Raw genomic sequence first — 27,891 nt, forward strand, 5'->3', positions numbered from 1 at the left:
GTTTACCTGAGGCTAGGATATACATTTAAAACGTGGGTTTCGTTGATCTCGATGATTCACAGTGACTCCCGTTAATATTCGGATACTTTTCAAAAGGTATCTTTTTTTGAACTGGACTAAACGACTTGATTTTTTTTTTAGGTGATAGAGCGACCAGTCTACTAGAGCACAACTAGAATGCTTTTTTAAAATTTTATTATTGTTTAGAATGACAAAAGAAAAGAGAAAACTCTCGTTTTATAACTTTCTCATCTGTGCCTATAACGAAAATACAAAAAATGCGTTTTATAGATCTCGGTAAGTTATATATGCATATTATTATATGCATGTTAAAAATTTCACCGAAATCAAAATAAAATGCAAAAATCGCAGTTTCGTCCTGATTTTTGATACTTTCGACCAATAAGCGTAAGGAATTTGCAGCTTTTACAATCTTTTAACGTTATCAACTTGACTTTGCGTTAACCGATTTCGATGAAATTTTCAGCACGCGTATAACTTACCGAGAACTACGAAACGCATTTTTTTGAAACTTTCATTAGAGGCTCGGATAAAAGATTTGAAAAACGAGCGTTTTTTATTTTGTTTTATCATTCCAAGTAGTAGCAAAATTGTAACAAAATAGTTTAGTCATTGTCTAGTATACTAGTTCCTCTATCATCTAAAACAGAAAAATTCAAATCGTTTATTCTAGTTTGAAAAAAATTATTGCGTAGATGATATTCGACAACATGTATACCACCAAAGATTAGCCTAAACGATGCTGTCCTCCTCTCACAAATACACTGTCAGACTTCAATTCTTAATAACGGACCAATCGTGTGTAAGACGAAACTTTACACGTGACTACGAAAAAATTTCCATGTGTACCAGGTGTTACATGTTTGTTGACGAAACTGGTGTCCACCCAACACCTGTCATTAATGCCTTATAAATCTGCAGTACTTGATCGAAGTGGCCGTTATTTCGATTATCAGTGTGATACAGAATTTTTCATTGTAAGATATTTTAAAGATAGAGATATGGTAACTATAGAACAGCTGCACAACAAATTGATTAATATACGATATTTAATATTCATGACAAGTCACTTTATTAAACGAATTTCTATAGAGTACAAGTATAGTTATGCTATAAGTATAAGTAAAGCGATTTTAAATATACGCGTTATACTATTTTCACGAAACGAAATATATCGTCGCGTAAATTTATTTGAACTTAGATAGCATTATGTTCTTATTTACATTCGTATTTTGTTATCTATGTAAAATAGGTGAACAAACGATGAGTTACGTTGTTCTGTTCCGCACTGAACAGCTCGACGATAGTTTGCATACTTCCCGATCCTTCGAGCTAACTTGAATCAACCTTGACATTATGTTCAACGTCGCTTCCCCGAGAGTTCCTTCCACGATAAATGATCTCGTTGAACCTGCGGCAAAGAGGGCATCAAGTAAATCGCTTTGGTTTCAACGCCCTTGGAACTCTTACGATGTTTTGCTACAATTAAATGAAAGAGAGAATCGAATAGGTACAGTGGGTGTAGAAAGTATTCGTATATAATAATTTTATTATAATTAGGCCAAGCGATCTACATTTTTTTTGGGGGGGGGGGGATGTTAGAGTGATTTATTAGACAACGGCTAAAAAATTATTTTCAGAAATGCATTTTTAAATTTTCGTTATAGGCTCGGATGAAAAAGTTAAAAAACGTAATTTTTTAATTCTGTCATCATGCCAACAAATTGCAATTTTTGAAAATAATTTCTTAGTCATTGTCTAGTAAATTAATCCCTCTAGCATCCCAAACAAAATTTAGACTGCTTGGCCTAATTATAAAAATGTTATTCTGTTTTAAAAGGTGTACGAATACTTTCTGCATCCACTGTATTTATTACTCCTGGCGAAAATATTTTCATAAAAGATCTATCTTTTATTCTTTACTTATTTATAGTCACATATGTTAAATAAATAACTTGCGTTAGACCAGTAAAATTAAAATATATACAGGATGAAAATTCTTACGTTTGATACTACAAATTTGAAAGAAAGAGAGAGAGAGAGAGAGAGAGAGAGAGAGAGAGAGAGAAATAATTTATCTATTCTAATGTATTTTCTTTTTATTGTTACCTATTAAATACCATTTCTACTATTAAATATTATTTTTACACTAAAAGACCGAAAGATTGTCGCTATTTAAACTGCTATTATTTGTTTTGCCATTTAAAATTTAGCTTGAAACAAATTGACCGAGTTCAAAAAATTGTTTCGGGAATTTGTTTAGAGTTGTTCTCGTAGAGGGAAGTTCCCCGTTTTCAGTGACCCTTAAAAAGTTTAAGTACGATTTTCTTCATCATTTTAACAGACTCTGGAATGGAAACTGTGACGTCCATAACGCGGCGTTCAAATTACTCAAGGTCACTTATTGATTCGAAGGTGATTAATAATATTTCGATGATGATAACAATTTGCGAGATCAAATTACAATACACAAATTATATCGCTTCGTAGAATTGAAAAACTGTTTCATTTCGTTGGACTGATTCATAAATATTATGAATTCTTGCATTCTAATAATAATTCTCTCCTTGGTCTGTTTACATTCCTAAGAAATATCTTACGCTATTTATAATACAAAGTTTATGCTGTAGAATTGGCAAAATAAAAATATTTCAATTGTAAAAATTTCACTTTCTATTTAAAATATAATATTTCATATAACAACGATCACTTGTGGTAGCATTTAAAAAAAGATTTAATAGTTTCCTACAAACATTACTCAGCACTGAAACCAATCCAGTAACGAAAGATTACAGATACCTCACCTGCCAACAGAACTTATAACATTTGTCGGCACCTGCCAGCAGATACATTGTCAGCACCTACCAGCCATCCAATAGTCATCTACCCAAATCAATGTCATTCAAAACTATGTGCACTTTTTGTAGAAACCTAGCGATCTAAAAATTAACATAATGAATTTCCTCGACATTTTTTTATTTTATTTGAGTTTTTGTCTTAAACCTTTATCTAGTCGTAATTGAGGGGGTAGTTCGATAGCTGGCTGCAACCCTCAGTAGATGCACGAAATGCACAAAAACACTAGACAAATATATTTAAGATACAATATATGGAATAATAATAACGAGACTGTGAATTTTATGTCAAATAAAAATATATTGATTGCAAAAAATAAATGCATACAATCCTGAGTCTAATAATAATTTTCTCCCTGATGTATTTTCAATACCACCAAATTTTGTCAATACTGTTCATAATACGAGATCGAAATATTTTATTTCACATTTTAATGTATAAAAAACAGAAATATATATATATATATATATATATATATATATATATATATATATATATCGTTTGTGTATTTTGTGGAATATCTGCAAGCACTATCCGATTAAAAGCAATCAAGTTGCTACAATACGTCAGGAAACCTTGAAACCTTGGGTAATCACGTGACTTTGCGGATTCAGCAGCTCGGTATCTGCTGATCTCTATACAGATTTCGTTACAGAAATGGTATTATCTAGAGATGCGTAGCTGATTGATAAATACGAGATGGAGCCACCGGCTTTTTCTATTAAGGATGAAAAAGAAACTCAATTTAAATAGAAATATTCTCCGGATCCAGAAATTCAGTGACATATTCTTATAACTTTTGAACCATTGGAGGTATTGCAATGATATTCTCACTAAAAACATTTAAAAAATAATCATTCTTAATGTTAGATAATTAAATATTTTTTGTATTTATCAAGCTATAATTTTTAATTAATTTTGATTGATATCTTTGATATAAAAGATTGTTTAAATATAATTTTACAAATTATCGTTTACTTTCTAAATGTGTAAATATCTGTTTAAATAAGATTTCTGTTACGGTTCAAATGTTATACAAAAACATTACTATATGCTTCCATCCAGACCGCTGAAAAGATTATAATTATTGTAAATAATAATGTAGATAATGTAAATAATAATTATAATTATTGTAAATAATTATAATCTTTTCAGCGGTCTGGATGGAAGCATATAGTAATGTTTTTGTATAACATTTGAACCGTAACAGATATTGATACGTGATTTGACTACAATAATATACACATGTTATGCGACAAACAGGTTTGAAAAATCATAAAAAATTATATTAGAAATATCTAATTTATTATTGTTATTACATAATTTTTTTGTCTACATTCTCAGTTATATTTGTTGATACTTTTATTCGTATGCTAGATACGAAAGGATCAGAATAATTCTGAGAAATCCAAATGCGAACAGAGAATAGAGTGTCGAAGACTGCGTGCAACGTTGGAGAATTCCGATTACCTTATCCAGCAACAGAATCCGTCGCATTTACCACCCGCTGGTAGCACTACCAGCCAGCTACCCAACAAGCATCTACCAAACCATTATCCCTAAAAATTGTGACGTGCATTTGAAAGCAACTAAGACCAATAATATATTCAATATTCTTTATAAAGCTGGAGCATTCTATAAAGCTGAAATATGGGCATTGTTAGACCCCGGCGTCCCTGGAAACAGCAGCAGTAGCGCCACGGATCAATCTAACCGGCCAGGGAAACGCGTCGTATCTTTAAATCAAGTTAAATACTTTCTTTCCTAGAGAATTTTGGATTTTACGGGGTCAGTGCGCATGCACCTGGCCTCTGCTCTCGAGCACGACGCAGAAAAATCTAGGTTCCCTTAAACGAGAGAGAGAGAGAGAGAGAGAGAGAGAGAGAGAGAGAGAGAGAGAGAGAGAGAGAGAAAGAGAGAGAGAGAGAGAAGAGAGAGAGAGAGAGAGAGAGAGAGAGAGAGAGAGAGAGAGAGAGAGAGAGAGAGAGAGAGAGAGAGGGAGAATGATTGGCAGCTAGTCCCAGTCCAGGGGGCGGTTCGATGGCTGCTGCAACCTCCGACAGTGGCGCAGCCAACCCCAACCTTCGTTCAAAACTAAGCACCGTTCATCTCGATACTCGAATTTCGGCCCTGTGTCCCATCCAGCCGGCTTTTTTTGGAAGATTCCGACGGTTGACGAGTGAAAGGTGGTACACTTGCGCGCGTTAGAGACACCCATGAATAATGTTGTTCCGCGGCCAACCTAATTTCGGTTCTTCGACGAGTCTGGTTCGATTCGTGAATTTTAGCAAGCGCCGCCACGTTATTGAGCTAGCGATATCTGCCTCGCACGTCTAAGGTAAGTTTCTATGGCGACTGGTGCAAAGAATATTGGACACGTGATGCTTCTTTATGAGGTGGTTGTTTTAACCCTTTATACCCTTATCTTTTCCCTTTTTTTTTGTATTTCTCAAACGTTAGTTTCGAAACGTCACTGATTACAGAGATGGAGTCGAATGTCGGGGAGTCCGATCGGTGCTGTTGCAAGCATTGATTTTTCGGGGAATCGACAAATGAATAGCACATTTTGTTGGTGTGCATCTTGGGATTGTCGTTGTGTTATGTGCATGAAATGTATTGTTAATTGTTTAAGCACTGTGGAACCAGGGTTAGATATTTACAAAAAATACCACCTTTCGATCTTGAACGTTTATAACGAAGGGGGTGATTGTAGAGACGAGGTTGCATCTAATCGATATCAATGATCTTCTGTTTCCGAGATACCTGCAAAAATATTTTTAAGACTTATATAGTTTTCCATAAAGTGGTTTAGGATATTTTGTGGTTCGAATTGGGTTGATGATATCAGTCATTTTTTAGCTAAATTTATTTTTAAAAAGACATGATTTTCATGAACTTGTAAATATTTATTAACTTTCATCTTTGGAAGACCGAATAACTTTCTCATAATAAAAAATAACTTGAATACAGACAATTTCTTTTTAAAAATGTAAAACTAATACTTTAACCCTACACTGTGCTTTGGTGTAACTTCGAAGTCACATGCTCGTCGCACCTACTTTCTGTCATGCACGTGGCCTATTTCACTGACTTATCTCTCTTGACGGTCTCCTAAATCTGTTCCTTTGATCTAAGCTGCGTATCTCTCGTTAATCGTAGAATAAAAACATATAAGTTGATCACCTTGTTACAATTACCGACACGCATACAGTTTGCATAATCGCACATACAGGTTGATTCGTCCCTCGTGAAAGACAGCTTCCGGCAGATACATTTCAAAATGTATGTAACTCGTATGTAGATTTAATGCTTGAACGATGCTCTGCCATACTTCTGTCCTTTGCGAGAGACTTTGCATTATTCTCAAGGCGGCTGCTCTTCAAAAGGATCAGTTTTTTTATGAAAACTAAAAAGCAATATGGTAATTTTCATTTGAAGGAACTTTAAATTGTAAATTCATCATGTTTCCATTCAGGATACAATTTCGAAAAGTATTGTAGTATTCACCTTGTACTATTTCGTAGAACTTTTAATTTAACGTTAATCGCTTTCTTTCTTATTATTCATGCTATAATTACTAGACTGTGGATTTTTAAGCATTTGCGGAATCTACATTAAACTAGCAGAGAACTGATATTAGGTCTACCGGAAAGTTCTGTCCGTTTGAGAAATAAAAGGAAATAATAGATTTTTCATAAATTTAGTAATATTTATTGTACAATATAATTTCCGTCGTTACTTATGACTTCTTGCCAGCGTGATGGCAATTTGTGAGCAACATTTTTCAAAAATATATGTCTCAAATGAACATGTGCGCACCTATCGAAATTTGCAATGACATTATCAGACAGAACTTTCCGGTAGACCTAATACAATAACAAAGATTAATGGCATCTCTACTTTCTCCTTGTGATGTAGAATATCTTCTTTTTTGGCGAAATTTTCTTCTTATTTTTTTTTTCGTAATATAATGAATACAATTCAGAACTTACATAAAAGCAAGCAGTATAATAATAACAACACCCGAAGTTCTGTATTCCCGTATTTATGATTATTTACAATATTTTTTAAACGGTCTTATATGGCAGAACTATTCATAAAAACAGAAAGTTCTGAACAATACCAAATTCATTAATTAGTGAAAAAGTGTTAATAAGTGGTATAAACGTTCGCAGTAAGGCTTCATCCATGTGGAAATTGGGAACATATGGTCGGTACGAAGATCCTTTACATTTCTATACAAATATTAGGATGTCCTAGAAAGAATTCTATGTCATTACTAATTACCGAACTTCTTTCTTATTCGTTTTTTTCTTATCCATGCATCGGTAGAATAGAATCACACTCGAAGTGACTAATGGCAATAAACTAAGATTGAATGCATATTCACGATTCAAGCGCTTTCTCTCTTTTTGTACTCGTAATATAAAAAATGTTGCTTTGGACGCCTAATAAATGTAGCGAAAAAATATGCATATCTACCCGTTTTCGTACAACGCGTATCTATGTATTCATTTTCGTTCAATGTATATTTATTCATTTTTCTAACACTTATTAATTTCGCCGAAATCCAAAGTTAATTTTTAAAAATTCCTACACACAGATTGGCCAATAAGTTATCGAAAGTTCCTTTCTTTTTTAACCGAGTTTAAACAGTTTAAACATTTGAAGCTGACAAATTACAGAAATAGTCAGATAATAAAAGAAAATTGCAATTATCAGCTAAAATATATCGTTTATTATTAGATTACTGTTACTCTACAATTATCTACACCGTACATCATCGTTACGGTATATATAACGATTACAATTACATATGTATATTACTGTCCGATTACGTTCCTACAACCATCATTACAGAGTACGAAATATCCTAATGTTTATAAACTCTCTCTGTGCGGTCGTGTACGATGTTATACGATAGTACACACTCGAATTAATGAATTAGTAGTTTCTTGCGACAGCTGTTTGCGGATCGCAACAACTGCTTCGCGAACCGATCGCGTTCTCAACGTTCTTACGATGACATAGAAGTCAAAGCGTTGATTATCCTCTTCTTTACGGATACGTACGACCAATGTTCGTCCAGTTTCATCTCGGCCGTGCGAGCAATGCAAAGCATCCGATGTCCTAATTGCCGTACAAGCTCCCGGTAATAATTCGTAGCTCGTAAAACAGCAAGAATTCCGAACAGAAATTATTTCTCTCCGGGGAAAAAGATCCAAGATGTCTTCTCGGGATCGCGCTCGGCCCATGAAAGAAAAGCAACGGCACTGTTACGGGTGCTACATTCGTCAAAGCGGAAGATTTGCGAACCCGGCAATATTCTGGCAAAACATTCGCGGGACAAAAAAATAAGAATCGTGGTCCCGGTTTCGAAAGTGGTACGGCACGCAGGACTTTGTTTTCGTTAGCATCTTTTTCCATGTTGTTTCTACGAAGGAGAGTCCCGAGGTGCGCAGGCAGCCACGTGCTGGGTACCGTTTGACAGCCTTAATTGCCTCCGGGCGTCGAAAGTCTAGCCCGTTCCGTTCCGAACGGAACCTCACCTTCGAGCTTCCTCCGACACGCCGCGTTCCACGTTTCGTTTTTCATTTTCTCCGATCCCCACTCCACCATCCTCTCTCTTTCAGTCTCTTCTTGGCTCTCTGCTCTCTTAATCGTCCCTCCACGTGTCCGCCGACATTTTTATCTTACGCCGTTGTTCGACGGACGAACGGGTTTAACGAGATTCGATCGTCGGAGAAAGTTTCTTCCCGTGTACCTTTCCATCTGTCACACAGCAAAAATCGGAGCGCCGCGCGCGACTCCTCTTCTGCCAACTTTTTCAATGTCACGCGCGCCATTTTCCCTGCCTCGAGGTCCTGTACGCGTATAACTTACAACAACAAGCTTGTGTATTAAACAGCAGATTATCTGCAATGTTTTATTAATTAATTTATTAATCGGTAATCATCCACTTCTGATAACAGCTAGCCGACGAACTTCATCTTGATGTGTGTATCGTCGTGAACACGGTACAAGCGCACCTTATAACAAGTTCATATTTTGCGAATACATATTTTATAGTGTTTCTATTTATTCCATACATACGTATATGTATTACGTTTATAATATTCTGCAACGGTTATGTTGTTACTGTGTGCTGTGTTATCATATGTTGCCTAATTTAACCAATTAGCTGTTTTTGACGACTATACTCGTCATGCAGGAATTACTGTATTTTGTGTTATGACGAGTATACTCGTCGTACGAACGAAATTGTTGCAATTTGTTTGTTTGGATCGCTATTTTAGTGGGAATTGAATTGTATCCGTAAATTTTAAGTTGTTTTGAATGTTTGTAGGTCACGACAAAATGATAAGACAAAGATAACAAATAGAAAAATATAAATAATTATTATGAAAAAGTTTGATATAATGTCTGCGTCGTGGGTAGTATACTCAACGTTGCTCATTGTTGGCGACACATTTGAGTGACCCAATAGCTAACTGGTTAAAGCGTGTTATTTGTGTAGTACTGTTTATAAAATTTTTAATATTAACGAGTAGTTGTGATTGTTATAAGAAATTCGCACATTTATAAGAAATTCATTCTCAACGAACAAGTGATAAGCGTTATTCTGGAATACAAGAAAAATCGTAAATTAGTATATAATTTCGCATCGTATTATGTGTTTGTTTCTATTTACTTATGTTCTCTATTCTTTTCTCCAGTTCATTAAAATACTTTTACGCTCCATGAGAAAAAATATTTCTCTTTCATGCGCGATTACCTGTATTACTTCATCGGTGCTTCTTGTCGAAACTTAACAATGTTGCTTATCTGGTCCTCACGTGTTTTCTGCATGGTAAACCATGAAAATATAACTATTCATCCGCCTGACACGTTCATATTGAAATTGTTTTGAAAACATTTTCAAAAACACCGTTCTTCTTTTAATGTAATAATTTTTTATTTAAAACATGAATTCCTAATTTTCTTTGAATTTCTTCCCCTATGTCGAATACTTTAGGCTTTAGGCGGGCGAATAATTTTGCGGCTAACTGTACATTTACCGTAGTCCATTTAGAACTTCGGATGAAAAATTTGCTCTGGTATTCTCAGCATCTTGACAAATTGCTTTAGATCCCTGCCGTGAAAATCGATTGTGTCTACCATCCTTGAGTTCGGTCGAACGGTTCATAGAATGTTAGGTGTTCTACGACAGTCTCAGTTTCGAAGCTGTTCTGCCGCTAAAATTGGGATAAAGGTGATTAACATCGAACTTTCTGTTCCCTGAATGAGTGAAATTGGGATTCTAGAGATCGCGATTTGGCAATTACATAGTTGGATTCTTACATTCTTGGATGAACTTCATAGTCTTGTTGCGATTGACAGCAGCTTAACGCGTTAACGGCAACACCGGAGGGCATAAAATGACAATTGCTTTAGTTAAATAACCTTAACATAGTTTTGCATATTTAGTAGATTATAACAAAAACTAATTTTCAAATGTGATCCAAAAACTCTGAGAATCGAGGTATTAACCCGAGAAAGATAACCTACGTCGCAGAGGCGCCTGCGAAGACTGTTGATTTTTGTTAATTTTTCATAGAGGTCTAGTGATTTAAGTTTAAAATTACTTAAAATATAAAAAAATATAATATAAATGCATTTTATTTTTACAATAATGCCAAACCTTTAAAATGACTAAATTAACTTAAATAAATATCCATTGTTAGTATAAAATTGACGCCTTAGAAAAGCATGCGCCTCTGAAGCGTATGGTTATCTTTTACGTACGTTGTCATATGGTTATCTTTCTAGGGTTAACGAAGTGGATCTTTATGCAAAATAAGAATTTTCTACATCGATTAGCAATCAATTGTAGTTGTTTCTTCCCTTAACGAGTAATGCCGTGTATGTACAGTAAATTCACCCTAATTGACGCTCAGATTGCACACAAAAGTGGACAATTTGGGAAGAGGAGGTACGATTATTCGAGCGGTTTTTATAGTTGTTGACAATCGGCAACTATAAAAACGAGCCGCAATGCTCGAATAATCGTACCTCCTTTCCCAAATTGTCCATTTCTATTTCTAAGCTGAGATAATTTAGTGTAGTTGTAAAATAGCGTGCAAATCATAAAGATTAAACGCAAAAATATCTTCGTAAGTAACGAGTATCGGTGAAACGTCAAACTATGGACCATTAATTTCTGCTTCAGATTCGTCAGAAAAAAAGTTGTATCAAAATCGATGAACCAGCAACGACTGCAACCTCCCTTTATTAGTCCTAACTGGTAAAAAAATTGGACACTTCAACGACTATTTGGCGGTAATCTCGTTTTGAGGTCGTTCGGTTGACGAATCTGGGATGGAATCGATTTGCGTGAAAGTTTCTTTCTGCTCTCCACATGCCGAAGAATTCTTCGTTAACCTTTTCGACTCTCGTCAAGGTCATGGAATGTTTACAGACAATTCACTCCCATTGTAAATGTTTTACACGGTCAACTGCCATTTACAGGGGTATTGCCATTAATTCCGTTCTGTTCCGTTCTGTATGCTCATAAACTGCATAACTGCAGAATATTGCAGGATGTTTTGTTGGAAATTCAGCGGTTTCTTGTCACGAAGTTATTTAGGTTACGCATGGAGTACAGTTGAAGTACTTTTCTACGGTATCTTTTTATGGAATTTGAAAGTATTTTGGGACGAGCATTGATTTAGGTCAGATCTTGTGTTGCTGTAATGATAGATCTTAATCGAACCTAACTTAGATGATTTGTGAACTTCGCACGGTTCTGAAAAGTTGTGCTCCATTACATGGAAAAGTTTATTCGAAATCTTTTCCTTAGATACAGTAGAAAACCGGTACAGTAAATTCTCCCTAATCGACCAGCACATTCTATGGTAAAATGAACAATTTTGAAAGAGGAGATACGATTATTCGAGTCTCGCGGCTCGTTTTTGTCAACAACTGTAAAAACGAGCCGCGAGGCTCGAATAATCGTATCTCCTCTTCCCAAATTTCCCATTTTTGTTTACAAGCTAAAGGACAATTGGGGAGAATTTATTGTGTACGAATTGTCCGGCTATTTTAGAACATTCGATAATTTCACAAATAAATGATTGGAGGAAACTGCGGTAAACGTAAAAAATGTCCTCTTCTAATACAAAGTTACGTACACTTTAATTTTTACGAACGATGGTGTGAATTTTCGATTTATTAACATTGCGAGAATCATGTTTGCCAGAAATAAACGTTGTTTAGAAACGCTCTTGTTTCTACCGCTCTAACCTCGAAGAAAATTAATATTATTGCTTTAAAAAATTTAAGTACATTCTTCGAATATTAGACTACCGTTCCTTTGAAAAATTCCCAAAAATTGGGACATAACCTTAACTGAATTTTCCTAGATGATATTCGATTTATTTTATTTTAGTTGTATTCAAAAACGCGCGTAATTTGCCGGTTTAAACGATATAGTGAAAGATTTGCTACATTTATCTCGACCGGAAAATGCAGCCTTGACAAGCCTATGGTATCCGGTCTGCTAAAATTCAATATTAGTGGATGCACTGGATGTTTATGGACGACAAATGTTTGCTAGAACGACATAGGGTTTTTCTGCGGTTTCTATATAGTATTCGGGACATTCGAGAGAATCGTTTCGCAGAAATGACGATAACAGTTCGTTCTTCCGACATCGCGAATCTGCCAACGAAACAGCTTTGAAACAATTAGAAACGCGTCTACAATTACAGAAATATGTAGAAGTATGTTCAACAGGTTCCGAATTTTTGTTTCCTTTGTTGTCTTTGAACAGATTTCGTTTTCTTCCTAGAACTCTATACGTTCGCCGTTAAGAGAGGAATTATCGACGGAAACTATCTTCTATTATGCAACCATCCGTTCGCCTACTTGATAAATTACAGGTCAATATCCGAGCGACGATTATGCTGAACTGCGGTAAATATTTTCAGGCTTGTTTCTTGTTATTAAATTACCTAATATGTAAAAAAGAACTTGAGTTTGCTCTTATAACGCATTATTATAACGCATTAAACTCTACAAAAACTTGAGGATCATATTTTATTCCATTGTTAATTTGCTGAAGTTGAAATTACGGATAATGATATTTATCTCTTCTAATAACGGTAATAAAAGTTTCACCAGAATATAAGTTTATTAATTAGTTGGTCATCGTGTTCAGTAATATGTATAATTAGCAGGTTTCGAATCTTTACACCAAATGAAAATTATCTAAATCAACTGCGGGAAGCGGGAAGCGGTAGAAAAATGAGTCTGCACATTCTCTTAATAGCTTCAATACATCAAGAACTGTCTAAAAATGTTTTTAAATCCTCCTTGAACGTTTCATTATTTGTACTTCACTTACCTATTTTTATGCATTTTTATACGTTGCCGTCAGAATATTTTCAACTGTTTAAAACGGTTTAGAATGGAAATGTCATTTTTATGTGTCAAATCAGTTACGAAAATTCACTTTATGTTTTAAACAAAAGTGTCAACAATCGTTAACAAATTAATGTATTTCTATGTTTCGGTGAAAAATACTTATCTATTATCAACGATCATCACCATCTCGTAAAGAGTTCAGGTTTACTAATGTTTCGATGTTCACTCTCTTGTGGCAACGTTTTTAATCAACAAAATTCAATAATTATGAATGTTACTATTTCACATAAAAGTGTCATTAATTTTCTAGCACACGATAACTACTATTATGGTACATTTCGAAAATGTTAACGACCGGGGAAGTTGCGAAACTTCTTCACGCCTTCGATTGTCGCTTCGCTGCAGCGCAGCGATTGCTTAACCGTCTTGCAAACTCAATCACTTTGTTGCCGTAAACAAGATTTCTTTCTGTTCCGTGTAGCTACACGTAATGATGTGATACATAGTTTAAATAGAATTTACTACATCGGAGAATATTTCGCTGTCGTAAATCAGTCTACATTTTGAAGTAAAACTTTGCAAGTGGCAGATTATTTTTAAGGTATTGACAACCGTTCACATAAACCGACGGCATTATCAAGTTACAGGCAGGAGTTAAGGAACACTTTTTAAAATGCAATAATTTTCTCAGAACTAGACTAAATACTTGAATTTTCGTTTAATGTACGTTTTACCGTAGTTTACCGTACAATGTCTAAAATACCCTTTATTTTTTTTCATTTTGCTATTACTTGGAACGACAGAAAAAGATAAAGAACACTCGTCTTTTCACCTTTTTATCTGTGAATCTTTTCGCATTCGGAAGTATTCATAAAAATTTTGAAAAAATAAAAGAAGTTCTTCCGATTTCTGTAAATTGAAAGGACGTTCCAATTCTTTTCTCTTTTCTTTTTTGTACTCCTATTCTCGTCGTCTAATGCAGTGCTCGGAACGCTTCGGAACGCAACATTTGGCTCCGCCTCCTGGCTACCGCCGCAGCGCCTCGCTCACAGCCGATGGAAGCAACGCGGGGAATGCGACGCTGCGGCGGTATTCGGGAGGCGGAGCCCAATGTTGCGTTCCGAAGCACTCCGAGCGCTAGACTCTAGTGCAATTGTTCTATTGTATGTTGTTTGTCATTACGCTCCGAGCTCTTTTTTAATACTCTATTCTTAGAGCCTATACTTATCAAATGATGCGAGATGGTAAGCACAGTCTCGGCAAGAACATTACGAACCATTCAATTGTGTTATTTTTCAATTAGGAACGCTAGTGAAGATACCACAACACCGTTGAAAATAGCATAACCAACGCTTTAGAAAATCACGAATTCGTTACATTTTGCATTACAGCGATGACTAGATTCCGGAGAATTATGCATAGTAAAAAAGTTTTACATTCGTTGCAAGAAACAGAAGCCACTCAGAGATTGCTATCTTTCTTTAAGAACTTTATTAATTGCATTTACTTACTTTATTAATTGCACTTACTCATTTTTGTTATAAATACATAAAATTCGCAGTCTAGTGATGACTAATGAAGTCACCCTGTTTCGTGCATCATTAAGTGGCTTGTGTCGATAATCCTCGATTTGCAAGAAGCAAGAAGTAACGACTAATATAAATTTAGTGACTAATTGCTCGGCTCCCCAAGGCTTTGTGCAATTAACGCTAACTTCTTATTACACAGCCGTTTCTGATACACATATATTATACCGTAAAAAGCGGACGACACGGAAGTACATATCTCGCATGAACGACATGAACTGCGACTGACACCGTTTCCCCGTACGTGTCCTCCGTTGACTCATAATCCACAAATTGTTATAATTAGATTACGGATGTTTATGTTAATGCGTATTTTTTGTAGAAAATGCGTAGATAAATAGGACCTGGATAGAAAGTTGTCATGGTCAGGTAACCCTCACGAATATGTCATATACAATAAATTCTCCCTAATTTTGCGCTCAGATTGTGCACAAAAATGGACAACTTGGAAAGAGGAGATACGATTAATCGAGCCTTGCGGCTCGTTTTTGTAGTTGTTGACAATCGGTTACTACTATAAAAACGAGCCGCAAGGCTCGATTAATCGTATTTCCTTTTCCCAAATTGTCCATTTTTATGCATAATCTCTGAGCACAAATTAGGGAGAAATATCTCCACTTCCAAAATTGTCCATTTCTCCATACAATTTGCGGGTCAATTAGGGAGAATTTATTGTACTTCGAATCGAATGCTATCGAAGAATTTTAGGAAATCTGAGCCTAACATCTTAGAAAAAAGTTAAATCGTTTGGACCAATTATAAAAAGGTTATCCTGTTTTGAAAAGTGTATGAATACATTTCTAATCCATTTCTATATTATAGAAACCACGAATTTTCCTGACTGCATTGGTCGGAATAGAAAAAATGCTATTTATGAATGTTTTACATACTATGATTCAACGCCATTAAATCAACATGTTCAATTAATCCGTATGAACGTGAAGTTACAATAAGTGTTTACGTATGTATACTGATTGTACTCTTCTAGATGTTAATGGTAAATAATTGTGTTGATTATTATTTATGACTTGTGATTACGCATCATTAGGGAAAACGCGGTTGTAATTCAATATCTCACTTATCTAAAAAGAAATTGAGCAATAATACATTCCCAGGCCTTTATTTGTGTATTGGCCCTGACGGCCAATGTGTGACTCTTGGCCGTAAACAGAAATACACAATACATATTTTCCATTCACGACCTGCCTCCAATATTCGTATATAATATAATGATAATTATATAATATAATGGTACCTTCGAGAAATGTGGAGTTCCTGAGGTCATTTGAAGTAACTTGTTTCTTAGCAAAAATTCATCTCGTGGCTTCGTTTATGAGTTATTAACGAAAGACAATGGTCAATAAGACTGGTGCAATGCGACGGAGCCAACAAGCAGACGAAGCATAGTTCCGTTTATTGGCTCGGCCGCGTCACGCCAGCCGAAACTCGCCTCTCATTGGTCACTGTTTTTCGTTAATAACTCGTAAACAAAACCGCGGATTGCAATTTCGCTAGAACAAAGTTATTTCAAATGACCTCAGGAACCTCTCATTTCTCGGAAGTACTATAATTTTCGTGAAAACTAAAAGCGAGCGGTGGTGACATGTACAGAAAAAAGTTATTCAGAATGATGAGCTTGACACAATGCCATTGAAATCGGTAAAGACCATCCTGTTGTATACATTTACTAATCCTTCATATCCTAGGAATTTATTGATGATAAAATATAAATAATTATCGTAGCTATGAAAGAAATAGTACTGTAAAATATTGACGGTATTTGCCGACAGAACTGATAAACTATTTGACAGAAAATATTTGAAACACTGTGTTACGTAATATTTTTCTGCAGTTGAAATTAAATACTGTTTTCAATAAAAAATTCCATCAAATAAGATATTATCGTCTTCCGAATCTAAAGAGTAAAATATTTAAATTATAATAATTTATAATTAATCTTTAAAATATTTCTTGACAACACGAAAATGGATAACGGGAGAGTATTTTGCGAAAACGAGGAAGACTGATTTCGTACTAGTTTCTATTTCGTTTAAATCTTTTAGTACAGTTTCTTCAATATTATTACGTTCATCTTCCATTAAATTCATCCATCTTAAGTTAGAGTTTGGTTGGCTAACAGTCAAATGAATCTACGAATTCACAATTTCATATTTTCTAATATATGCAAACAAATTATTCATTATTTTATTCTTCACATTATTTCGAATATGAATTTTGCAGCTGTTGCAAATGTTATTTTGCTGATCTTATAAATAAAACATGTGACCTCCAGTTACCTCGATCCAGCTCTGTGCGTCAGTAGATTACTACAAAACTAACTTTTTGTAGACTAATTTATAAGAAAGAAAGAAGTTAAAGATGCACTTACACGTTTTATCGGATAACGTAGCCTAATGCACTCGAAAAACCTATTTATGAGACGTGAAATAATACCACGCGTAAAAAGCTGGCGGTTTTAACTCATCGGTAAATCGATGACTCTTCGTTAATTATTCTCTTGACCTAATTCTCAGCTAATATGTGACTTTGTAAATAAGTAACACGACGACGGAATTGCCGATGCATCGGAAGCCAGGGTTCATTCCTTCTGCAAGCTGCATAGAAATATTCAAGAATTATTGCAATAATTCTATCGTTATTGACCGATCGCAGGGATCATTTTAATAAGTAGCTCATAATAGCCCCGCAAACAGCAAGGCTCCCACCACTCAGCCACGGACTCCACGATGGAATTCGTAGCTTTTCGTGAGTCAACTTTTAGGACAGCCCATCGTGGTCGTTGCGTGGGGGATTTCGTTTCCGCACGGATAAGTGGGACATACGCTCCTGCATCTCCGTATTTTGTTGTGAACTCGCCGACAGGTTGGATCGGACCTAAACCAAGCCGTGCTATCTACGTGACAAAATCAGTGCTCTCTTGAAACAAAGGAGCGCAGATTCTTCCACGGTTATCCCTGTTAAACGGAAGACCCGCCTGCCGAATAAGAAAGCTTTACTTCACAGTAAGTTGACGCTTATTATTACTGTACGGCGGAAGTGACTCTTAATTATTCTTCCGTCTCGACAATTTTCGAATTTCCCGGGGGGATCTTGAACAGTTCTATTTTATTTACCTTCTTAGAAGTCGATCCTTGCGTAAATTTGACATTTCTTTCATCTGCCACGTATATCTCGACAGTTCTCTTAGTGTTTTCTATCAGAGTCTTGGTTCGTGAATGTCGATTTTTATGCGCGAATTTGATATTTTCTTCAATATTTTCTTCCAAGTTTGGAAGAAAATTCATTGGAAGTCGAAGAAGTTTTATCACATCTGGGGATCTAGTGAAAGTCTACGATGTCTCTCTCATTCTTGTATCAGTGTGACACCGTTTTCATTTTTTGACACGGTTTGACAGTTTTTGAAGTTCTCCACTGGACAGCAAGCGAAAAAGATTTTGCTGCGTTCGAAAATCCTGTAATTCTTGTGTCGATCCGATACATTTTTTATTTTTCGACGAAATTAAAAATTTTCGAGCCAATTATAATTCAACAAAGTGTCTCTCTATCTGGCAATTCAGCGTCGCAAATATCATCCTTTTGTGTCAATTTCACACATTTTGCGCTAGAATAGTGAGGCCGGTTACTATGAAGTGACCTTTGGTTTAATTAACTTAATAATTAATAATAATTATCTTAATATTTATCGTATAAGACATATTAAATATTTTTATTCTTTTATTGGATTTTTTTATTCAGTTCTTTGGATAAAAAGAATTACGCCCGAAATACGCCAGAAAATAAACCGAAAGCACAGCAATCGGTCGCCTAACAGTAATCGGCTCCACTGTCCTAATCTTGAACAAATAGTAACTTGTTTCGCGCATCGCTTTCATGTGTTCAAAGGGTTTCGAAATCAAAATATGTATTTTTAAGAAAATTATTTGCTACTACTTATCCTTGCATTCAACCGACTCATTGTCATTATGTCAATTCAACATAAAATTAAAAAATTGGCTTCTGCAAATGAAAATTAAGTGATTCATTGCACAGTGACGAATTTTTCTGTTGAATCGATTTCTTCAATTTTTATTTGTCACGTGATTAGATAGTTCTGCAACTTTTTTTTAACGAATGACTGTACAAAGTGTTTCAGTGTTAAATCGATATACTTTAGATACGAATTTAGCACCGTGAAAGAAACAAACTTTTCCTGTAGAAGAGTACGCTCAAATGCTTCCAATGAGATATTTACAGTAAATTTTCCCCAATTTTCCTTCAACTTGTAAACAGAAATGGACAATATGGGAAGTGGCGATACGATTATTCGAGACTCATTTTTATGAGGGGCTCATCTTTATAGTTGCCGATTGTCAACAATTATAAAAACGAAGTGCAAGGCTCGAATAATCATATCTCCTCTTCCCAAATTGTCCATTTTTGTTTACAAGCTGACGGACATTTAATGAGAATTAACTGTACTTCTAAAGTTATGAAGGGCTACGAATTTTCAAGATCTAAAAGGTTACCAATTGCGACCACTTCTTTTGTTTCTGATAGATGCAATGCTTGTCTCGAAGCTAAAAATAGTCATTTTGAATAACATTTGTAATAATTACAGTTATCTTTAGTAGTAATTACAACAATTTTCTTCAGTAATATACGTGACAAAAGTGAATTGCAGTAAATTCTCTCCAATTGTCCTTCGACTTGTAAACAAAAATGAACAATTTAGGAAAATGAGATACGATTATTCGAGCGTTATGGCCTGTTTTTAAAATTGCCGATTGTCAACAATTATAAAAACGAGGCGCCAGCCTCGAATAATCGTGTCTCCTCTTCCCAAATTGTCCATTTTTGTGTAGGTAATTTACAAGCTAAAGGAATTTTGGGGAGAATTTATTGTACAGTGAATTTCTTCGCCGAAATATTTTTCTCATCTTTCATATCGGATGACAATAGTCTCGTGTTACTTTGTGTCTATCATAGAATAAATGCACAATGGGTTATTGAATTCGACCGACTGAATTGGCTGCAGCTTTTCAATTTGCATTTCTCCGAAAGTATTCCAAAGAATGAAAATCACTTAGGACGTATTATTCTATGATAGATCGATTATAAAAAGTTGGCAAGTTAATGGAACGGAGAAATCGAGGAACACTAAGCGCTGTTGTAGAATAGTCTTCTCTTTATGAACTTCTCTGCGGAGGATACATACTTCGTTCTCCACGCTTGAGGTAGCAGTAGAGCGCGTTGTCACCCAGTACAATTTCATAACAAGATACTAAATAGCATCGCAGTTACACGAATGTTTCTCCAAGATAAATATTTCCTTCCCTCGGGTTACACTTTTTCTTCGTACCTTCGTTCTTTCACGAACGAGCCAGAATTGCTGACTTGTCGCAACACCTGTGAGGTGAAGCTATTTTATTGCTGACAGTGAGAGAACTGTAGACCGCAGTACCTTAAAAGTCGAATTATCTTGAACGAATATAGAAAACGTTACGCCACCTTCCGTTCTTTTCTCGCGACTGAACATCGTGAACAATTTGACAAGTTCTCTCTAGCTTCAGTAATCATCATTATACAGAGACGAACGGCTACCGTCAGAAACAAGATGATCGGTCGATTGGTTGCTTGGAGGCTTGTTTCGTTGGAAAACATCCGATCGCGTCTCTCTTATTGTTTCATAAATCGCACGCGATTGTTTATTAAATACAGGCCGGTTCACGCGACTTGTGCGTCACTCGCAGCTTTCAGAATATACGTCGTACAAAAGAATTTTGTATACGAAGGTTGCGCGGTTTAAAGTGGTCCACGAGTGATACGAGGAACGTGTTACACCGATCATTTCGAAGTTTCCTTATCGTTCGCGAAGCTTCTGGGTCGCGCGTAATTTCGTGTCGATAAGAAGAAATGATCTTATAGAACATTCATTTGCCAGCATTATATTACACTTGGCAAAAAGAGATTGTAATACGTGAAAACTGACGTCGCGAAGCGGTGATAGATGACAGAAGCTACGTGATAGGAAGGAATTCGGGATGTGTCTTCCAAAGGCTTTGCTATCTGAATCCTCCTCATTGTTTAAACAACATAGTATTCAACTTCTTGTTCATCTGAAATTCTTGCCAACTTGAAGTTTATCGTACGAAATATTTGCTACCTTCACTTTCGAACGATTCAACCGTCTAAGGATCTGCATTCATTTTGATCATTTCATCGCTTCAAATGTAGATTACTTTTACTAGGTGTTTTCCCTGTATAGATCGTAACAATCCACATCTGTAGATCTGGTTTTGGAAAATCGATTTTCTGATGTAAATAGACCCGGAGTCTAAGAAAATAGCTCGACTGTTCCCGAAACATTCGATAAGATCTTGAATCGAGCGCACTCCGATCAGGAACAGTTGCATTCAGATTTCTCCCTTTTTGCATAGAGTATGTGATCTGCCGTTGCTTTTACATCTTTGAAACAATGATTCAGATATTCCGGTATCTTCGCATTCAATTTTTTATATGCGCTTTCACGGTTCGATCCAAAGCATGTGGAGAACTTTCCACGCGGCACACTTTCTTAATTGGCTAGTCTGCTTACTAGACTGGAATTGTATCGTCCTTAAGATATGTGCAACGTGAAGAAGATCAGTCTTTTGTAACAGACTCGCGACATTAGCTGCAATTTCACTCGCGATTTATTGGTTCCTCTGATCACATGCATTGTCGCACTTTCTTTCCTCGGTTCAGTGGCAAGTTTTTACGAGATTTCGCACATTCCCTGTCGGTCTCCGGCTTTACGTTGACATCGCATCTATCACCGGTTCGCGACCGATTTACATCTTATATGAATACACAGTTATGCACAGTGTAAATCTTGTACCTATGCGTCAACATTTTGTTTGAGTCAGTTAGAGGATTAGGATCTTAACCAAGAATGATTGAAGTTATAGGTCAGTGTATTTTTATTACACACACACACACATCAGGAACTAAAAATTATCAATTTGTTGTAAAAATTGAATGACGGTTTTTGAAACTAAGGCGGGAATTCTAAACTATAAAGTGAGAAAATTTATTTATTATACAATTTAGAAAAATTAGTTAGGCCAATCCTACGTTGGTTATTATAGTTGTAATTAATAGTGACATCCCATGAAATATTAAAGTTTATTCTTACGTACTGTTTATTGTTTAAATATATTCTTTTATATTGTAGGATTTTACTGGCCGATTTTCTTTATGTAATTAGTCTTTTGTTGTAGGAAACAATTTTAAGCTTTTGGTCTTACAATACAATTATGTTGAAACGTTGACATTTTGATTAATTTTTAATTACAAATTTTGATCCTGTAACTGATTCAAACAAACATCATAGTTAACGCACACGCATATGCGATTTTCACTGTGAATAACGGTAATTGTCAGATTACAGAGCTTCGTGCTTCGAATTTTCAATATTGTAAATCGAATTAAGGAAACTGTAATCAAATCAAATTCCATTTCAATCATAAGTAATTTCGAGAAGTGGAAATCAAAATATAGGAGAAGATAGGAGAATCGCGGACGCTGAAGGGAAACAATAAATAGAACCAGTAATTTTAACATATAATATATTGATAATGTATTGATTATTAATTTACAGGCTTAATACAAAGTATTAATTACTCATGAAGAAGAATTACTCATGATTATCGGTAATTACTGGGATACAATCGATCAGAGGCCAAAATGTCATCGTATTGTTATTATGATAATGGTATTCTATAAAAAGTAAACTCATTCGTTTTTCTCTAACAATGAACGTAGCGGCGCTGATCGAATGCATGACTTCAGTTTTTCTTAGAAGGACTCTTCCGTAAGAGATGTTTGAAAAAACTTCTTACTTCGAACATAGCACATCATCAAGCTTTAAAATGCATCAAGGTTTATTTGTCGTACACTTGTAAATTGTACATTCTATTGACAGCTCTCCGAAAACTGATAATTCATTGTGCAAAACTGTTTAAAATCTTTCATTTGTAGTTATTTTCAGTAGGTACTGTAAATTCTTCCTAATTGACGCTCAGATTGTACACAAAAATGGACAATTGGCGAAGGAAAGGTACGATTAATCGAGTCTTGCTGCTCCGTTTTTATTGTTGTTGACAAACGATAACTATAAAAACGTGTGGCAAAGCTCGAATAATCGCATCTCCCCTCCCCAAATTGTCCATTTTTGGGCAGAATCTGAGCGTCAACTAGGGAGAATTTACTATATTCACAATTAGTAGGTCTATACCTGACAGCAATTGCCGATAATGTTATGTTAGGAGCAGTTATAGATATTCGCATTTACATAAATATGCGTGAATATAAATGACCTTGTTGCGACCGTTTGTTCAACAATAATTACAAGAACAGTAAAAAAGAATTGCAAACGCAAACAAAACAATAAAAAGTGGAACAAAGAAAAAGTTCATCTAGGTTGGATAACGTTTAGATGCAATATGCTTAAATATACAGCGTGCAATATACAGCGGACAATGAGTTTAGTCAATTATTTCATTAGAATTTAATGTTTTGTTAATTGAAACAAGAAAACATAGACGTTCTCAAAGTAATGTAAAAACGATGAAAAGAAGTAAATTGTTCATTGAAAGATCGGTCGGCTACGTCAGACATATGAAAATATTGTGAATTTCACATTTGACATAAATATTATGCTTAGTTTCATTAGGTGATTTCATTATTCAGCATCATCTTTCTAATCTTTTTTAACGACCCGTGTTGAAGTATTGAATTGCGTGGAAGGGTGTTATATTATTAATTGGCAATAAAATGACGGTAATTGGAAATCATAGAATCGACGTCTGACCGAATATAATTTATTACTTATAGATTTTCATTTCCACTCGTGTCGTTAACGCGGTTCTAAAAAAGATACATTTAAACTTCATTATTGTTACTTGATTCAACTGCGCAGATTGTAATCGGATTAAATGACATCTTTCAGCCTGATGCGAGCAAGTAAATCATTTTTTCGTTCGAATGTTAATTGATCTGATTGCGTCATGGATCCATTAACATGCACAATTGTATCGTTGCACACAAGTCAATTATCATCAATTATTGATAAATCATTATCACTGTCCAGGTTTTATAGTTTCTAAATGTCAATTCGCGCGAACCATCTTCGAATCGCAACCATTTTTACTTAGAATCTGGCTGGGTGATAACGACTAAAATCAACCAGGATCGGCTTAAGAATAACACGCGGCTTATTCCATCGGTGTGAAGAAGCACTGTTTAAATTTCATAATTATGATTTTATTGTGAACATGTATTATACTGATTACAAAACGGGATCTCCGTAAAGGATCTCCTTCTTAGTCGTCTCGTTTTTTGCGTTTCTTAATAAAGCAGGTTATTTCATCTTGAACTGTAGCCATTTCCATGTTACGAGTACAGTTAATTCTCTCTAACTGACTATTTCTACAATATACATAATAGGTCAGAAATGTATTCGCACACTTTTCAAAACAGAATAACCTTTTTATAATTGGTCTAAACGATTTAGCTATTTTTGAAGATATTAGACTCAGATTTCCTAAAATTCTTCGATAGCATTTGATTCAAAGTACAATAAATTCTCCCTAATTGACCCGCAGATTGTATGGAAAATTTTGGGAAGAGAAGATACGATTATTCGAGCCTTGCGGCCTATTTTTATAGTTACCGATTGTCAACAACTATGTACAAAAAGTTCGATTAATTGTACCTCCTCTTCGCAAATTGTCCATTTTTTTTTGCACAATCTGAGCATCAATTAAGGAGAATTTACTGTATCCTCGTTCTTAACGTGCCAAGGAGGGTTTATGATTTGCCTCGGACAAATCGATTGTACGCGTCCCATTTTTGCAATATGGGATTTTGCGTGTGTGTTGCCCGTAACTGAATGCATACGTATCAAATATTATCAAATATTGATTTTGTACGCGAAGTTTCGATTTTCTGTTGAGTAACCAGAACATGTTCATCTTAACCATTTGAATGTGTTGCATTTTTTGTGAAACGACCACGATAATTGTTGATCGTTATTGACTGTATTGCAGCCCGTGGGCGGTCGATTCCGGTAACTGCGAAATCGCAAAGCTGGCTGAAATATTGATTTTCGTGGCTCGACAGCGGCTCGAAAGTGGCCCGCGCGAGTCGGCTCTAATGTTTCTCGTGTTCGACACGTAATTCGCCGTGATACTTTCAATACGTGTGCCTTCCTTATCTGAAGCTTTTACCGTTTATCTGTCGGTCGCTTTTCCATTTCCTCGAGTTTCGTCGCCGTCTGGCGCAAGAAACAAAGCGGCCGCAACAGGACAATCGTGATTCATTCGTATTTTTCTACCCCGGATTGCTTTAATTGCTCTCGCAACTGAAAATTGCGCAACGAAGGACGCCGTTAAGATTGTTCTGAACAATTTAGGTGAACGATGAGTTCTTGGATTGTTTGCCGCTTCTAGTCGCTGGCGATCTCGTGAGTGAAAGCAGCCATTAGGAACTTTAATATTCGTTCGAACAATCGAGGATTCCCTTACGAAATCGTTCCAAATGAATGTTCTTTCGACTTTACTTGAGAATCACAATCGTATACACTTCCAACGACGTAAACAATTAAAAACGTCTTGTTATTCGCGAGTCCTGTGTACACATGGACACCGAAATATAGAACATTGTGCTTTTATGATATCTAAAAATGTACCACAATTTATAAGAATTGAATATTCTCATGATAGCCTCGTGTTGATACAATTTTATTTGTATATTTAACAAAGCGGAAGTGCTTTTACGATATTTAAAAATGTACGACATTTTATAAAAATTGAATATTCTCATGATAGCCTCGTGCTGATACAATTTTATTTGTATATTTAACAAAGCAGATAGAATTTAACAACTCTTCATATTTATTCTGAAAGGGTTCCTGAAGTTAATCATTTTACCTGTAATGACGCGTCAGAGTTCCAAAAAGACATTTCCTTACTTATTTAAATTGCAAGAAAAAATAGTAGTCCCTTCAACTAGCGATAAATTCAATTACATTTACTGAGATTGGGCAAATTGTTATACCCAAAAGATTCTTCTTCAGTTAACTTAATAATGTACAATGACACTCATCAAATTTTATTGACACATTAATTTATTTCGACAACGCTTAGATTCTTATAATATTTTATATAAATCTTGGAGCATTTTCTGATATTTGGAATGCACAGCCTCGGGAATTGGATGAAAGAAATTTAACACGTTGAGAAATGTCAACATTGAAACGAGACACGTTATTCGACGTCGTGGCAAAAATTCTTGGCGAGTTCATTCACGGTGCATTTATTATCGAGCTTGCAATTTTTCTTACACAAGCTATGATGATCGCTGCAGGCCGGTGTTGCCGTTTTGTCCGAGACCGCTTTGCGGTTCAGCCTTTCACGAAAGATTTCGTATTCTTGCGTGCGACATACAGTTCATTGTCTCACGACGAGAGCCTTCGAAACGCAGCATCAGCTAATGGCTTCTCCCGACGATTCGCATTCTCATATCCCAGAAATCGTTCGGCCGATTGCGAAGCAAAACTAGTCACTGTAGAAACGAGATTTCAATAGATCAGTGCCACGCAAAAGATCGACCTTAATCGTGCAGTAAATAATTTTAAGGATACTTCACCTACTTCGGTAAAATAGAAAATGTTCTTAAAGCACGTCCGTAAAGTATCTTAACACTGTAACCGTCCAATGTCGACCTCAAAATCGAAATTCGACAAAATCGAAATAATTTAAAGGATAAAATCGAAACTGGAAAGTTCAGATTTATCATAGTGGATGCTGGATGCTAAAAATCCTAGTGAAGGTGACGCGTTAAATGTTCATCATTATTTCACATTTGAATTCCCATGTAAGTTGGGAAGAGGTGATTACGATTGTTTCAGCCTCGCGTCTCGTTTTTATAATTGTTGACAATAAGCAACCATAAAAATGAGCCGCGAGGTTCGAATAATCGTATCTCCTCTTCCCAAATTCTCCATTTTTGTTTACAAGCTGAAGGACAATTGGGGAGAATTTACTGTATATCTTCAATGGAACGAAGGAGTCTAATTTCACGATGTAGAAAATGAAGGATATCGATCATAAAACAAGTATGTCACTTGAGACAACGAACCTTGCAATGTTATTACGTACTTGTCAGTTTTATAGCTTTCTGCGAACGAAACCATTTAATGATTATATATATATAATATAATATAATATATATATTATATTATATTATATTATATTATATTATAGTTTATTATATTATATTATAGTATATTATATTATATTATATTATATTATATTATATATCATAAGTAATATACATTGCTGCAGACTTATGCAAATTGTACTGCACAAAAATAATCGGAAGCTTATAGAAAACAGTTGACCTCTTAAATAATTCATTGCGCGCTAGCCATTCATGCCGACCATCCTGTTCTATTCACGCTACTCAAATTTCTCAAGAACTAAAAAAACAGTATCCCTGCACAGTATCTTAAGAATAATGAATATCTTACGAACCTTGATACCATCGTTCATGATTTATTAACTCACGGTTGGACAAGTTTGTATTTACTTACCATTTAGCTGTGCATGACAATCACGTGTATAAAGAAATGGCAATTGTTCGACAATTCTGCTGTCTTAAATAAAATTTTCTATTTTGCAAATATGATCTTAGAGAAACTTGCTAAAAGAATCTGAACAGCGCGAACTTAAACGTTGGTCCACGTAGGTGTAAAAGTGAAAGCTCTTTAGTTTGAATAAAATAGAAAACCAAACAAGTTGTGATTGATTTCTAAATAAATACAAGGCTCTATTCAACCGAATAAAAAGATTAATATGCCGGTTAATTCGAAGCAGCAGAATTTTCGAATTTACATAATATCGAGCTCCTGTCAGCCTTAATTGTTCCCGAACAAGGTTAATCTGCAAATGAAAAGAGTGGAAGAACGTTGAATCATTTTAGA

General features: G+C 35.3%; 1 protein-coding gene across 2 annotated transcripts in view; it reads left to right on the plus strand.

Annotated features, from left to right (window-relative positions):
- The first annotated feature begins 4,948 nt into the window (after nt 1–4,948).
- LOC117222279 (acyl-CoA Delta-9 desaturase) overlaps nt 4,949–27,891 on the plus strand; it is a 34,515-nt gene continuing 11,572 nt past the window's right edge. Inside the window, exon 1 of one of the 2 annotated variants that reach the window (XM_033473916.2) lies at nt 4,949–5,215. The gene's annotated coding sequence lies outside the window, so the exon portion shown is untranslated. Of the gene's footprint in view, nt 5,216–17,708; nt 17,891–27,891 lie in introns of those variants that run through there. The other variant, XM_033473915.2, reaches the window with a different exon arrangement.

The sequence above is a fragment of the Megalopta genalis genome, chromosome 6 (assembly GCF_051020955.1).
Source record: "Megalopta genalis isolate 19385.01 chromosome 6, iyMegGena1_principal, whole genome shotgun sequence".
In the NCBI taxonomy this organism is placed as follows: Eukaryota; Metazoa; Arthropoda; class Insecta; order Hymenoptera; family Halictidae; genus Megalopta; species Megalopta genalis.